Source organism: Anthonomus grandis, chromosome 1, assembly GCF_022605725.1.
Source record: "Anthonomus grandis grandis chromosome 1, icAntGran1.3, whole genome shotgun sequence".
NCBI classification, from domain to species: domain Eukaryota; kingdom Metazoa; phylum Arthropoda; class Insecta; order Coleoptera; family Curculionidae; genus Anthonomus; species Anthonomus grandis.
The window spans coordinates 25,947,988-25,963,250 of NC_065546.1; the positions used below are offsets into that span (position 1 = coordinate 25,947,988).

The window sequence follows — 15,263 nt, forward strand, 5'->3', positions numbered from 1 at the left end:
TCAAAAACAAACCATCGAGGAATGATTAAAACTAAAAAATGATTAGAGAAAAATACTATTGGCTTAATTTAAAACATTCTGGACAAACTTTTATAAATGATTGTGAAATATGTCAACAATGTAAATATGAACGCCATCTAGTTAAAGTAAAAATGAATGTTACACCAACAGCTAATCGATTATTTGAAATTCTTCATATTGATATTTTTACTGTTGAAAAAAATTATTATTTAACTATAATTGATTCTTTTTCATAATATGCGCAAGCTTATCCAATTTCTACAGCCGAATCTATTGAAGTAGCTCATTGTTTATTAAATTTCTTTTCCCATAATTCTGTACCAAAACAAATAATTACCGCTAATGGAACCAAATTCAAAAATTCCTTAATTTCAGAATTACTTGATATACACAAAATTAAAATCCATTTCATTTGTCCAAATCATCCTGATTCAAATGGTATGAGAGAAAGATTTCATTCAACTTTTAGAGAATATTCGAATTCTAAATACCACTGGATTTTGAAAGACACCCAATAATAAAAAAATATTTACTCTGTACGATCCACTCATCTACAAAATTTAAACCAATTGATCATATTACGGAAAATAGTCGTTTTGATATAAAACTTGATCAAGTATTGATTAACAATTATGTCAATTTACATAAAGAAAAAGTTAAATTGCTCTATTCCCAAATAAACGAAAAATTACATCATAATAAAGAAACTGTAATTGAAAGCCGCAATTCTTAAAACTACTTATAATGTTCAAAAAACGGTTTCTACAGAACTTGATAAAAAGATTCACATGAATAATTTAAAAAGATCGAATAAGAAACTATATTCCGTTGATAAAAACGACTAGAGTTTATTTTTAGTTATCTTATTTCTTTAGATTGCTCACGTTCATCGTGGGAATGCAAGGAAACGACGATATAGAAATTAGAAACCTAAGTAGCCATGCTGGCTTCATTCCAATAAATGTAGGATCTGCTAAAATTCAAGAATCGAGCTATAATACAGTAAAACAAAGGTAAGAACACAAAGTCATGGACTCATCAAATCCATATAATTTTTTTTAAAGCTACACGTGTTTCGCTCCTATCGGAGCATCATCAGGCCTAAAAAATACATTAAGATATTTTTCACAAAAAGAACGCTTATAAATTATGATAAAACTCATTACCTAGACCTACACAGATTACATTACAACTAACAACAAAAGAAAAGCTAGGTTAAGTTAACAATTCCCACCATAGATAAAAATGTATGCTTAAAAAAAAAAAAAGTAAAAATGTAAAAATTTATAATATATTTTTAAAAGTAAAAATGTAAATGTCACCAGTGGGGAACGATCCAGCAACCTTTAGATTCACAGGAGCGCGTCTAACCCATAGGCCACCAAGTAACATAATCAAACATGGGGAACAATCCGAACTATACTAATAAGTGTGAATATAAGTAAACAATCTTAACAATAAAAACTAAAAATATATAAAATCGAAAAGGAAAAGACTTTTTAAATTCTTTGAGAGAGGTTGTTATAAATGAGGTGAGGTTTAAACGTAAAAATATCGCTCACACACACAAGGACAGGGCTCTTCTTAGCTTTAGTTATTTCCATTTTTTCAAGTCCAGTTTTTTGCATTTTGAGCACTCATGCAAAATATCCGCTCCCTGAGTTAAAAAAAAACCATGTGAGGAGGCCAATAAATGATTTGCAAACGCCGATTTAGTTTCAATCATGTCAGTATCCCTGTACCTGTCCACCATACTCGTATGTTCCTTTATTCTGGTGGAAATTTTTCTCCCCGATTGCCCTATGTAAATGGCATAACAGTCATTACATAATCTGATTTTGAAAAGAAATCTGCCTTATCTATTGTACTAACTAGCTGCCTTTTTAAACCTAAGAACACAAATATAGAGAAATGCGTGTTACCTAATGAACAGACAGAAACTCTGTTAACAGCTTTATTGACGTTGTTGACAAAGACAGGGGCAACCATCTTGGGTGGCGTGTGGCGGGAAATTTAAGCCTGATCTATTGCCTGATATTTAGATTTGAAGTAATTTGCAGAATTACAAAAGTTGGAGCGTTAACTGACGAGTGATATGCTTATCAGTTTAGAAATACCCACATTTAATTAAAATCGTTAATTTTAAATGTTGAGAAAAAATTTAAATATTGCATCTCAGACATCCCTCATTCAATCTTCAATCAAGAATTAACACATCAACTAAAATATTATTTCATTTAAATTTGGTTCTCAAGACATTGCTTATTTAAGATATTTAGCTATAGATACTTACCAAAAATTATAAATTGGCATATTAGATATGAGACCAAATTTTAAATTAAAAAAAAACAAAACTAAATTGTCTTTTAAATGTTTTATTTTAAGATAAATTAAAATAAATTTAACAGAGGGTTTTAAAATGCATAAAAAAAGTTACAATATAAATTAAATACTCCAAACTGTAGGTATGGTATTAATAAGACCTTTTATGTAAAAAATAGAATTTTTACAGGTATAAAGCATATTTTAACTGAAAATCCTAATTTCTGGAGTTTCAGAAAAAATTACCTGCTTTTTTTGTTTCCATAAGTATATAAAACATTATAAGAAATATCTAACAAACATACTTAAATAAAAAATTAATCATATATATTTTTTAACCATCTATACAATTGTAACAAAATAATGTATATCCACATATTATGGAAAACAAACAAATAAATATTATGGAAAACATAAACTCTTATAAAGACAGAAACTGAACTTAAAATAAATCTGGCTTCTCATTGTAAATAAGTTAATTAATAATGACTAGATACGACACAAATACATATGTACAAGTTAATATGCATGTTTTTTCCATTTTAGTTTTTTAGTATAAGCGAATAAAAACAAAATATGACTTTTGATTTTTGGTTAGTCACAATCGGGTAAAGATGTCACAAGTCAGTGGGGTTGTCTCCAGTAAGTATAGAACATGAACCATAAGAAAACAGATTAAGACAGTGTATAGTGTATACAATATTCTTCTTAAATAAAATACATAAGTTTTTATTATTAGTAACTATTGATTATCACATTTAGTTATGATTACAATTAAGGTTCTAAATAATACTTTAAAGGATTTTATATAAGTCTATAATTTTACTTTAAGCTAATAACATGATTTAAATTATGGGTCAGTAAATAAAATAGGATTGTAAAAAGCATAGCATTTACTATCAAAATGTCTCAGGTAAATTAGGTATTTTAAAAAATAAGATATTACTTATTAAAATCTTAGTATCATTAGCTAAAAAGTTAAAAAACAAAATTATTCTGATTGTGTATCATGAGTATTAAATGAGGATATTCAAGATTTTTTTTAAAAACATTTTAGATTGTCGAAACTTTTTCTGTTTTCTAGAATGACCAACGCTTAAAGATTGTTGTTGTAGTTTTGAAGTTCACTTTTGATTTCATCCTTTAAATATTTATAAACCATATATTTATAATTATATATATGTACTAGGGTTGCTTTCTATTTTCTTTTAGATCTGACGGTGCCTTAGAGCGAAACACGTGTAATTATTTTTTTTAAAATAAACATCTTTTGAGACCATTGACTTTGTGTCCCTCTAATCTCTGAATTTTCATTAACTTAAGGTGGATTAAGTCGTAGAGAAATCAATTTTTGAGAAGGATATGTCAATCTGGATGTGTCATCATTTTTACTCCATGTGAATATCATTTATACTCAAGAACCAGAAAAGTGTTTGGAGCAAACTCAATAATTGGTGACATTTTTAGTCAGACTTACATGACAGACAAGATTTTTGTAAGGATGGATTCAATGGAAATTAAAAAAAATCTATTATGATTTCTGTGACTGTCTGGGAAATTCCTAATATACAAACTAGTAAATAAAGAATATTTGCATGAATATCTTAATCTAGATGAAGACAAGGAAAAGGAAATACTTGATATTTTCCCAGCGACGGTTCAAGAATTAAAACTGAATTGTAAAAAAAAGTTAAATTGAGAACAGTGACACAGATATGTCCAAAATCGGATTAAATCTATAATTATATCCTGGAAAATGATAATACAACAAGATACACCTAAACATTATTAGAAAACACTTAGGTATGTCGTAATTGAAATTTACCTGTCTCCTGCTCTATGTAGTTGCACGATGATTCGATGTTGGCACGTTTGTAAAATAATTTATCAACCCAGGACTCAAAAAAAATACAAAAAGCTATTAATTTACTTAAAAACTTTAAATTGGGAGATAATCATGAGGCTTGGCTTGTTTTCCACCCAAAGAAAACTTAAAAAAGACAATCGTCAAATACGACAGTTAAAATGTCATTAACGTCACTATTGTCATATTTGATGTACGTCAAAAATTAGACAATCAGAATCAATCGGCCATCTTGGGTGGCAGACTATTCCGCCCCGCCACATTCAACGTTCATACCGGTGTTTTAAACTGTTTGTAGTTTTAAAAGCAATTGTGAGATTTATAGACTTTGCAAGCTGAAAAGAAATATTACCAAAAAATGACATTGATCTAAAAAGGTGACTTTGGTTGTTAAGTTAGTTAAATCGCTTCACACCTCTCGAAGTATTACGAAGAGTTCCGAGTCGCCACTTTGAAAGATACATCTTTTAGGCGCTGGAGAATGCTTTTTTACCACCAAAAAGTACTTTTTAGAAGCAAAAATACTTAGAACATTGAAAGGCTAGAATTAGTAAACAACAACTTTGTTTGAGTCCAACATGTGCACAGGGGCAAGAGGGATGTTTTGTTTACAAACATATTTGCCGATTCTCTGTTGTCAAGTCGACGCAAATTTCCAAAATTGTATAAAGTTATTTTGTATTCGCACAAATTTTCTTTTATCCATTTTTTGTAAATTCGGGTACATTTCATTGAACTTTCTGCATGTTCTTGCTACAATTTTGTCACATTGTCCATGAATAATAAATAGATTCATCAAAACTTCATTTGAATAACTATTTCTTTCCATTTTAATGAATTTTCAGGTCACTATTTTAAAAAAACACCCAAGCGTATTTACTATTAATCAACTAAATGTCACTGTCAAACATCAATAGCATAGCATTGTTTCATCATGACTTTTCATGGCCAACTAAAGCAAATATGTCAAAATATTCCGATTTTTACAGAAAATTGCTTTTATTTCCGAAACCGAACTACTTCGATATAGGAACATAATACCTCTTTAGACAGGGATTTTAATCTCCTTTTAGAATATGTTATAATATACAGGGTGTTTATTTAAAAAAATGCACTTTTTACCATTTTTGTATCTAGCGGTAAAATCACTAATTTTGAGCAACCCTGTATAACGTAGAACAAATTTTCATAGTGAAAAATAATGTACAATACTTCCATAAATTACGTTTATAATTTCAAGGTTCTGCGCGTTAGTGCCGTAGTAATACAAATTTATTTGAAGCTATGTTTTGGTCAAAAAATAAAAAAAAATAAATAATTTCTCGAAAACCACCAAAGATAAGTATAGGAATACCTTATACAAAACCAATCATAAAGTGATAGCGGATCGGAAAATAAAAAAATATACAGGGTATTCCATTTAAAATAACAAAGTTGCTACTACTTTTTGGTATAAGCGGCAACGCTGCATCGCTAAAAATATTTTTAATCGTTAGATCATCAGCTAAAACCCATGTTGCCAAATTTTCAAATAAAAATTATTTTCCGTTCTCCGTGACCGTCTAAGGTACCATCAACAACCCTGTATATGCACAAAGCGAACAATGGATTTCATTAATGGAAATCAACACAATTAAAAATTTTAATTTTTATAATTAATTAATTAATTAATTTTATTTTTAATTTTCAATATTTGTTCAGATCACATCCTTAGAAGTGATTTCTTATATATTTAAGGAAGATAATATTATCAGTAGCCAGATTTTATTAAAAAAATCAGCTCTACCTTAAAGGTAATTTTTTTTACATATATTTTTCTAGTGTAAAAAAATCGTCACAAAAAGTGTTAGTGTTACTTATATAAGCTTATTTATACCTAATACTTATTAAATTAGGTATGTGTGTAAAACTATTTTTTTTACTAGGATTTCTGATGCACAGCAGGCGATAATTCAGTTAATTTACCAAGTGATTTACCCTTCAAAGCTGCAGGGGTAGTTTTCCTGAAGAGTGCAAAAACTTCTTTAGCTTCCAAAATGGTATATAGTACAAACAGTGAAGCTAATATAGACAAGTATGGATAATTAAAATAGATTAATATTCTTGATACATCAAATTTTGTATAATTACAGATCTGATCATTCATCATCAACAATAACTGCATCGGAGGTAACCGTGTTACCGCGTAGTTACCGTGGGGTCTAGGTCAACAATTACTATTTTTCATCCAAGCCGTTTTTGTTTAACTGCTATACATTCCCTGACTCTGCCAAGGAAAAGGTAAAAATACACTCAAAAGAGATTACTAGTTTTATGATATGTATCATCCTATTTTATATATATTATTTAAGAGTGATATAGTATTTTATTGTGTTATATTTGTTTAATTAAATGCAATTACAAAGATTCTTTATATTGTTTTTATAAATTGATCAATTGGATTATCATAATACATTTTTAATATTTTTTTTAAATTTTGGTAATACTATATTTTTATGTATATTATTGTAGGGTAAAATCAAAATGATATCCTGAGGACTTAAGCACTAATGATTCCACCGTTTCAAAAGCAAAATAACTTGTCACCAAATTATGGAAAAAAAATAAAGAACAAAAAATTAAAATTCGAAGATTGCAACAAACAAATTTGCGCCAAAGAAATTGAATTAGATGTCTCAAGTCATTATTAAAATACTTAAGAAATAATAACATGATTTTCGAAAAAGCCCAACATACTACATATTTTATTTGACTTATAAAAGTACTTGTTTGTATATTACTACTAATAAACTATCTAATCTAATCTATTGTACATAGTCTTTATTCTTAGGTAAGCTTTGTTTTTTAGTATAAATTAATATGATATAATAATTGGTATTAGGTATTATATAGGTCACTGTAAAATGTCTCAAAACCATTGTACAGGCTAAATACTCATAATAAAAATCTTATAACCTATAAAAAACCTGCAACTCTTTCACAATTTATACATCCTTGTGGTTTTAACTCTTTCCGCTGAAGCAATACTGTCCCTTTGAAAAAATCAGCACCATAGAAGTATATATTATGTGATATAAAGTAAGTGATGTAAAACTGAGTTTTGTCCAATATAACAATAACGATAAAATTTTGCAAAATGTTAAAAATTTGTGTCTTAAAACATGATTTATTAAGAAATCTATAATATTATATTAATAAAATATTTAATTTCCATAAAAATGCTTTGACAAAAATGCTGCCTTTTATTAGGACCTTCCTCTAACGAAGTCCGTTAAAAAAACACATAAATAGCTCATAAATGGTAATATTACTTATACTCGTCTCAAACTCTATAATAATTAATAAAAAATTATCAGGTAAATATTTGTTAACGACGTCACTGTTAGAGAGTGCTTGTATCGGTGGCATCAACAATGCGATCGAGCGGCGTTGCAATGCCATTACCGTTTTCTCGTTTCTTCGTACTTTATTTTCATTTATTTAACGTATATTGACTTCGATATAGAGTATCTTATCAAATTTATTTAAAAAAATGCTTAATATTTTATTAAAGAGGAGTAGTAGTATTGTTTTGAGCCTTCGGAAACAACTGAAAATTTGTATGATATTATAAAGTGATTTTTGCCATTTCTCTATAAGCATTTGGCATCATTGCATCAGAGATGTTGCAAGCACACAAACCTGCCCATAGTTCCACGGCATGCTACTTCTAGCCTTTCAATGTTCTAAGCAAAAATATTATTATTTATTGTCTTAAAAAATGCGTTTATTAGTATTTGCATTTTTTATTATAGTAAAATGGTTTTTAGGATTTTCAAAAGGCTTTTTAATAGTACAAACAACTTTAGTTAAAAAAAAAATCTAGGAAAAAGAATTTGGCTACGATTAAATACGTTGAAGATATATTTTTTAAGAAAGTAATAATTTCACTTGGTATTCTTTTATGTGACTCTAATTTTTCTGAAGCATAGGCATAACCTATAAAATATTTCTTACAGCCTAATCATAGTAAACAAGTATATAAGTTGTTAAACCAAACATTAATTCAATTCCACTAAACATTTGAATTGTCAATTTTAATGAATTTTACTTAACATTAAGGTTAATTAATGTCACATATTGAATTGTATTCTAGCAGCTGTAATGATCTATTTTTCCCACATCCAGCGACTATGCTGAATAGGGAGATAACTAGCATTTGAGGTAATAAATTTAGCATAATATATTTAAATTATATTGTTTTATTTTGAAATTGTAAGTATTATTGTATATCTATAGTATTTAATAATTATAAACTGTGATTTATTTATATTAAATATAAAATAATAAAATTAAAATTTTTGCAATTCTTTTAGTTAAATTTAGTAATTTTTTCTTATTATCTATTACTTTATATTATATTTTTGTAACAGCTGGTTAATTCAATAAATTAAAAAAAAATACATATTTGTTTTACCTACATTGTTACGTATTCGTGATACACTGTTTATAATATACATACAACATTTACCTACAACAATTTTAACTAATATTACATTATAGTCCCACTGTCACATACCTTCATTATATCTTTCTAGAGCGCAGTTGCGGTAATTCGGCGCTTGCGGGTCTCTCTATGTTACATTAAAAGTACATCGCACGAGGTTTATTAACATAACATTTAGGGATAGAACATTACAGGTACATATCTGTGCTAGCTGGGTACACTATTAACTTTTTAAGCCTCAATTTCCAGCTGATATGGCACAGGCGGGAATGGGCAGCTATTACAACAGAAAAAGTCAAAAAATTCAAACTCCAACTCAACTCCACCAGCAGAACGGGAACCGAGAATTGCCAGAAAGGAATAGCAAGGAAAAGCAGAAAATATGGCTACCGTCGAGTGCCGATCCACAAGTAAATTGCACTCAAATGTTAAACTCAGATTGCAGAGTTGATTAACATCTGAGCGACACTACAATGTTATATTGAGGGTACATCAATATTTTGGGATTGGTTAAATGTACCATACTGACATACCTGTAACATGCCATGTATATAACATTTTATTATTATCTTATAACATGCTTTAGTACATTCCCTGTATGTTGATTACAAGTTGCCAACAAATTTATCAAGAATAACAAAAACACTATATCCGCAGATATTACGTTTTGTAACGTGCTTGGTTAGGTTACCCATATCGAAGGCAGAGATCAATGGCAGGATTTCTGTGGGTTTACATTGATAAAAAGAGAGATCATATACAAATGGTTTCAGACTGAACAACAAACCGATGCAGGGTTCCGTGCTGGGGCTCCATAAGTCTTTTGATTTCGTAAGTCTTTCTTGTCAATAGTCGCCAACCTTTTTCAGCCGGCTTTTAAGTGCAAACATATGTCCTGTAAAATAAATAAAGTAAAAATATAATAATAATATTATTTACCCACAAAACACATAATATTTGAAGCTATATTAATTAAAGCAAAGGATCTAAATATGTGTACTTACACTTTAGTTAGTTTATAGGCAACTACATCACTTTTAGAAGACAAGCACGATTAGAGGTACTTCTAATGTTTGAAATATTCGTATAAGCTATTTTATTAATCAATGTCAGTACATCAATTCTCAACTATTTCAAACATTCATTTAAAGACCGCCTAATAATTACCCTATAGCACACTTTTTTCAACAACGAAAATGAATAATGTATTTTTTAATCAAAATAGGAATTTAACTAATCAAAAGAAAATCTTTATTTTTATACAGGGCGTGTTAATTATTGTGACAAAATTTAGGAGCGTATTCCTCGGATGAAATCAAGCAAAAAAGGTCCCTTATATGAATATAGGTCCTAAATGTCTTAGGTTTTACACTACAGGGTGGCAAAGTTGAAAGTAAAAAACTTCCTTTTTTTGGTAAATTTAATACCCCTGTAGATACTTTCCTGAAAATTGGTATGCAGTTGTTAAACATCCATGGCGTTTTTCCTTTAAACAACATAAAAATACATAACAAAAATAAAAACCATTATTTTGAATAGTCATAACGCCTAAATCTGATCATCTTAATTAATTACTATTTTTATAATTCTATTCTCAGCATGTTTTTTTTGTATGTTTTTTCGATAAAACATTCGAATATATGGCTCAAATGTATACATGAATACAAATATCAAATTTATTAGACAAATTTATAGTAAATTTTTTGCTTGATTTCGTCCAAGAAACACGCTCCTCAATTTTATCCTTATATTAAAATAACACCCTGTATATTTAATTTAATTTGCCTTAATAATGTAGATAATAATAAAACAACAAACCAATATTAATACGTTCAGCAAACACCTTTGCTGTTTTGGGTGAAATCTTTAGATTTTGTTAAGATCTAAAAATTTATGTTTTAGAAAACTAATTAAAAAGATTAAAACTTGAATGTTTTCTTTTGATTTTAGCAAAAAAAAATGCCAGCTTGCATTTGATTTTCGTACAATCTTGTTCGTTCGATTTGGAATTTGGTAGTTATGGCCTCGAATATAAATGTTCGTGCAAAAAAAGTATTCACTCCAACGAGTGTCGAGACAGCAACTTCGAAAAATTATATCGTTCTAATAGTGTTTATTTAAATGTGGTCTGGTTAGCGCATTATTTTTTGATTGACACTGGTGAAAGACGAGTGGGGCCAGTCTCTGAATAAGATGAAAACTTTCCTTAGAAAACTTACATTTCCGTGACGAAAGTCGTTTTAGGGAAGGCCAACATTTGGAATAAAGCCCCTTGAAGTGATAAGAAAGCTAAACGACTATAATTAGAAATTTATTATTTTAATAAAAATACTATAGCGTTACTAATCACAAGGAAACAAAAGAATAAAATGCATAAATATCTTCAACCTGAATTCGTATGAAGTTGTAGTATTTTCTTTTCTCTGAAAAACTACTGTTTGGCATAGAAATACCTTGCTTTTGTCTCTTAACTAATTTCTCTTGCTGGTGCAGCATGTAATTTTTATTTAGGTCTTAAAACACATTAACGACATCATCTGAACATTTTATTTTATTGTTTAAGAAATATAGTTCATAAAAAAATTTAGCAATTGCTTTTCCTTAAAGCAATTACTAGTTAAGCAAGTGCTATAGCCAAAAAAAGATTGCTTAAAGTACATGCTTAGTTTTTATTGATTGACAAATACAATAGATTAAGGTACATATTTAACTTTACTAACAATAACTGTACTATTAAGTAGTTAAGGTCAACAAGGCTATCTTTAGAAATTTTTTCGAATAATCCTGTTTTTATTTTAAAACATGGTATCTTATAGGCTTTCAACTCTCTTAAAACAACAATATGTATATGCATTTAATAAGAGATATTTTATAATCGATAAATGTTGAAAGGCCTCTAAACTTTGAGTGGAAGCGGAACACGGTTAGCGCGCATCTTATCCAGGTGGAAAGCCACGCTAAAAGCGAACCGAATGATTCCGTCGCTGTTCACCGTCAGAGTTTTGTGAGGTTTCGCGAAAGGCATTACGCTGGAGATAGTGTTAACTAAGGGTGCGAAATATATGATTGTGATTGATTTGTTGTTGTATTTAATGTGTACTTACGTCTTAAATATAAAAAAGGGTAAGTAAGGGCTTTTTTAACAAGAAAAGTTTCTGTATATTTATATACCTAGCTAATATAGCACGTAATATATTCAATGACTCGAAACCTGTAGAAAACGGTGAAAGAAATGCGAGCTAAAAATGTGGGGTAATTAGATGAAAATAAATTTACCAAATTGTTATAATTAATTAAGATCTAATAAGAATTTCGAATACCGAAAAGTTAACTACAATATTAGGGTTATAAAATAGAACCATAAACTTAAGGTTGAGAATATGTAAATTTTATTACACTCTTTGAAATACTTACATAATTTATTTAATAGGCAAGAGTAGTTAATAAATTACTTTTTACAGAACATGAAATTACCAATCCAGCAACTTTGTTTTTTACCTATTTATTCTTAAGGAAATCGGTTTTAAAATTATCATCCGACATCGCAAAATCAGCAGGAAAATTAAGGGTAATTTTTTAGTTTAAATGTAATATTCAGTTAGAATAAAGACGTACATTATTTTACATAATATATTCCAAATACTAAAGTAACTAAAAATCTTTATTCAAAAAAGAACATAAGCATTTCTAAACATTACATAAGCTTTTCTGTAAGGGCCATCTTACATGGTCCAGGAATATTTAAATACTACTCTGTAAAAATGAATCATTTGTTTTTTTGTTATTTTTAAATGGTGTTTTATTCTAGTTATTCTGCTTAAGACATTCTTTTGTAGTTGCTCCGGTAGAATACGATTTTTTTAATGGATAAATCAAAGTGCTTTTTGATCAAAATGATTTTTGATAATAGGTCTCTTTAATTCTTAGAATTTTTTACTTCACGAATTTGTATTATTATCGGTAGCATCTACATTTTTTGCAATAGAATAATTTATTATTACTGTTCATTACTCAACTAATTTTGACAGTGAAAAATTCTAAGCATAATTTCTCATATTTCTTATAACTTTATTTATATAAATTTTTTTCTTAATATTTATTCAATTTAACCAAATGTAATTTAAATGAGGAAATTAAAATAAAATAATTTGCTTGAAAATTCACATAAGTACAACATTTTAAACCATTTAGCTTTCCGCAATAAATATTTTTGGCATTTTAAAAATAAAGTAGTTTACTTTTATCACTTTTAAAATAATCTTTTTTTTTCTATCCTAATTAAAAGATTTAGTTTTTTGAATTTTAAAGTTTAGGATCAGAACTCGTAACGAGAATTCTATTCTTAAATTTTTGGTATATACCTTATGTGTACTCTATCCGTAGACACTGTATAATACGCAAGGTATAAATATTAACATAAGAATTATTTTTTATGGTGCTACATGTAATTGTAGTCAGCATTCTACTTGATTAGATAATAAGAAACTTAGGCTTATAATTTAAAAAGCAATATTATATATAAAAAATGCATGATATTATAAAAAAATGCAATGAATCTAACAACAAATAACTCTTTATCTTCATTTTCCTATCAACTATCTGATTTTACTTGGATGTTTCGGTTTTTGCATTTTCGTTTTTATGAAAAAGGAAAATATCATGAAATATATAATTAAAAAGATCCTTTTACATACTAGACAAATTTTCGGTAATAGTTTCAGAGGACCCGGTAGTGGTTAGGTTAGTTATATGATCAACCATACCCAAAAAATAAACTAATAATACCAATAACTGGATATAAATATCTTCTTTATTTATTTTTGATTTTAAAACTAATTTAGTAGCATTTATTAGCTACTCAAATAGAATTCAAGAAAGCACTATATACATGAACACCAATAAATATCTGAAATTTAATTCTATATACAAGAATAAATAACTGAAATTTGAATTTAGAACTTTAGGCAAGTATTAAGTCCATTATATTTTTATTTACTGGTAGTTATTACATTACTGGTAGTTCTATTACATACAAATATACAAATTCATTTAAATTTAGTTCAATCTCGTTTAGAGATTTTTCTTTTCTAAAATTATAGTTTATTTACAAATGTTAAAAAATGAAATACCTGTAGATATATATTTACTGCTTTTGTTTTTGCGAATATCAAGTTCCAGAAGCATCTTTTAAAATTATTTTTATGACATACAGGGTGTTTTAAAGTACAGAAACATATCGTGGTTATCTTTTTTAAATGGTAACACCCATTTAATAATAACACCCACGCGGTATATTATATATATAATTTTTAGATTCTACATCGTAAATAAAGGTAGATTTTATAATATATTTAAGGTTTACCCAGCCTAAACATTGAAGTTTTTAAAATATTTTGTGTTTTGTGAAAATACTGAGACAATTTCGATAATAAATGCCTTAATATGTGATTTCTCTATACCTAAACTTTAACATTCTTATGAAACATACATTTTTTAAAATACACGTTGATTTTGTGCTATTTATTCACTACTCCCTGAGAAGGAAATGATAAGTTGGCAGATTTTTTAAAGTTTTTATTTAATAACTAAAGCTTTTAACAGTTTTGTCTTTGTTTAAACTACTTTTCTATTAATTTGTTTTTCTTAGCAATTTATTTTAAACTTTTTAAGCCAAAACAATTACAAATTTGTATGGACAGATACATGAAAACATTTGAAATGGAAAATTATATATTATTCCAATATATAATTATATATTATAATTATATATTGGAACATAGTAGGTCTAACAATAAAACAAACTTAATTTTTTATTTGCTCCTCGTTAAGTAATAAATTTGCTAAGTTATAATAAAAATTAAAACATAAAAGTTAGTGATATTTATTCGTTACATACCAGACAACCAACTCTATAAAGATCTGTAAGTTTAATAAATGTTTTCATTTATAAATAAGAAGTTTAAAAAATCAAAACAATATAAACTAAATATTTATAGATTATATAAACTATATAATCTATAAATATAATATAAACAATATAACTATCGACCTCTAATTTGTAAAAAGTTCCAAGTCATTGTTATCTTAAGGAATCTGATAGTAGCGTACCGCTCAGCGAGACCTACTATACAAGCAAACCGACCAGTGTTTTTAAAGCAAAATGACTCCTATAACTAATGAACAGATCTTTCAACTATTGCAAGAGGTGAAGCTGCAAAGTAATGCTCTTAAGATAGATGTGCAGACTACAAAAGATGATTTAAAAAATTTTAAAGAAGAAATAAAAGTTTTGGAAGATAGGATCTTGGAACTGGAAAAATTGGAAGTCAGTAAAAAATTGCAAAAGATTGAACAATCCAGTAGGAGGAATCAAGTTATCGTTTTTGGACTGCAAGAAAACGAAGATAATTTGGAAGACATAATTTATCAACTGTTAAGTGACACGTTGTCTGTCCAAATAAATCTGCAAAGTATTGACAATATTTACAGAGTTGGCAAAAAAGGTAGGCCAATAGATCAGTTATTATTAGGTTCACTCGTTTCTTAGATAAGAAATCGGTACTGAAAAAC

At 27.9% G+C, this 15,263-nt stretch overlaps 1 protein-coding gene and 2 long non-coding RNA genes across 3 annotated transcripts in view; 2 read left to right on the forward strand and 1 right to left on the reverse strand.

Moving 5' to 3' along the window:
• The window catches only part of LOC126743634 (uncharacterized), a 95,366-nt gene extending 90,779 nt beyond the window's left edge, over positions 1 to 4,587 (reverse strand). Inside the window, exon 1 of the long non-coding RNA XR_007662940.1 lies at positions 4,169 to 4,587. This is a non-coding gene — a long non-coding RNA (uncharacterized LOC126743634). The remainder of the gene's footprint in view (positions 1 to 4,168) is intronic.
• Positions 4,588 to 6,066: 1,479 nt separating this feature from the next.
• LOC126743702 (uncharacterized) lies at positions 6,067 to 6,940 on the forward strand. The gene is made up of 3 exons (XR_007662963.1): positions 6,067 to 6,281; positions 6,340 to 6,487; positions 6,719 to 6,940. It is a non-coding gene; the product is annotated as an uncharacterized LOC126743702 (long non-coding RNA).
• Positions 6,941 to 11,678: 4,738 nt separating this feature from the next.
• The window catches only part of LOC126743612 (octopamine receptor beta-1R-like), a 156,275-nt gene continuing 152,690 nt past the window's right edge, over positions 11,679 to 15,263 (forward strand). The window contains exon 1 of the mRNA XM_050450792.1: positions 11,679 to 11,816. The gene's annotated coding sequence lies outside the window, so the exon portion shown is untranslated. The remainder of the gene's footprint in view (positions 11,817 to 15,263) is intronic.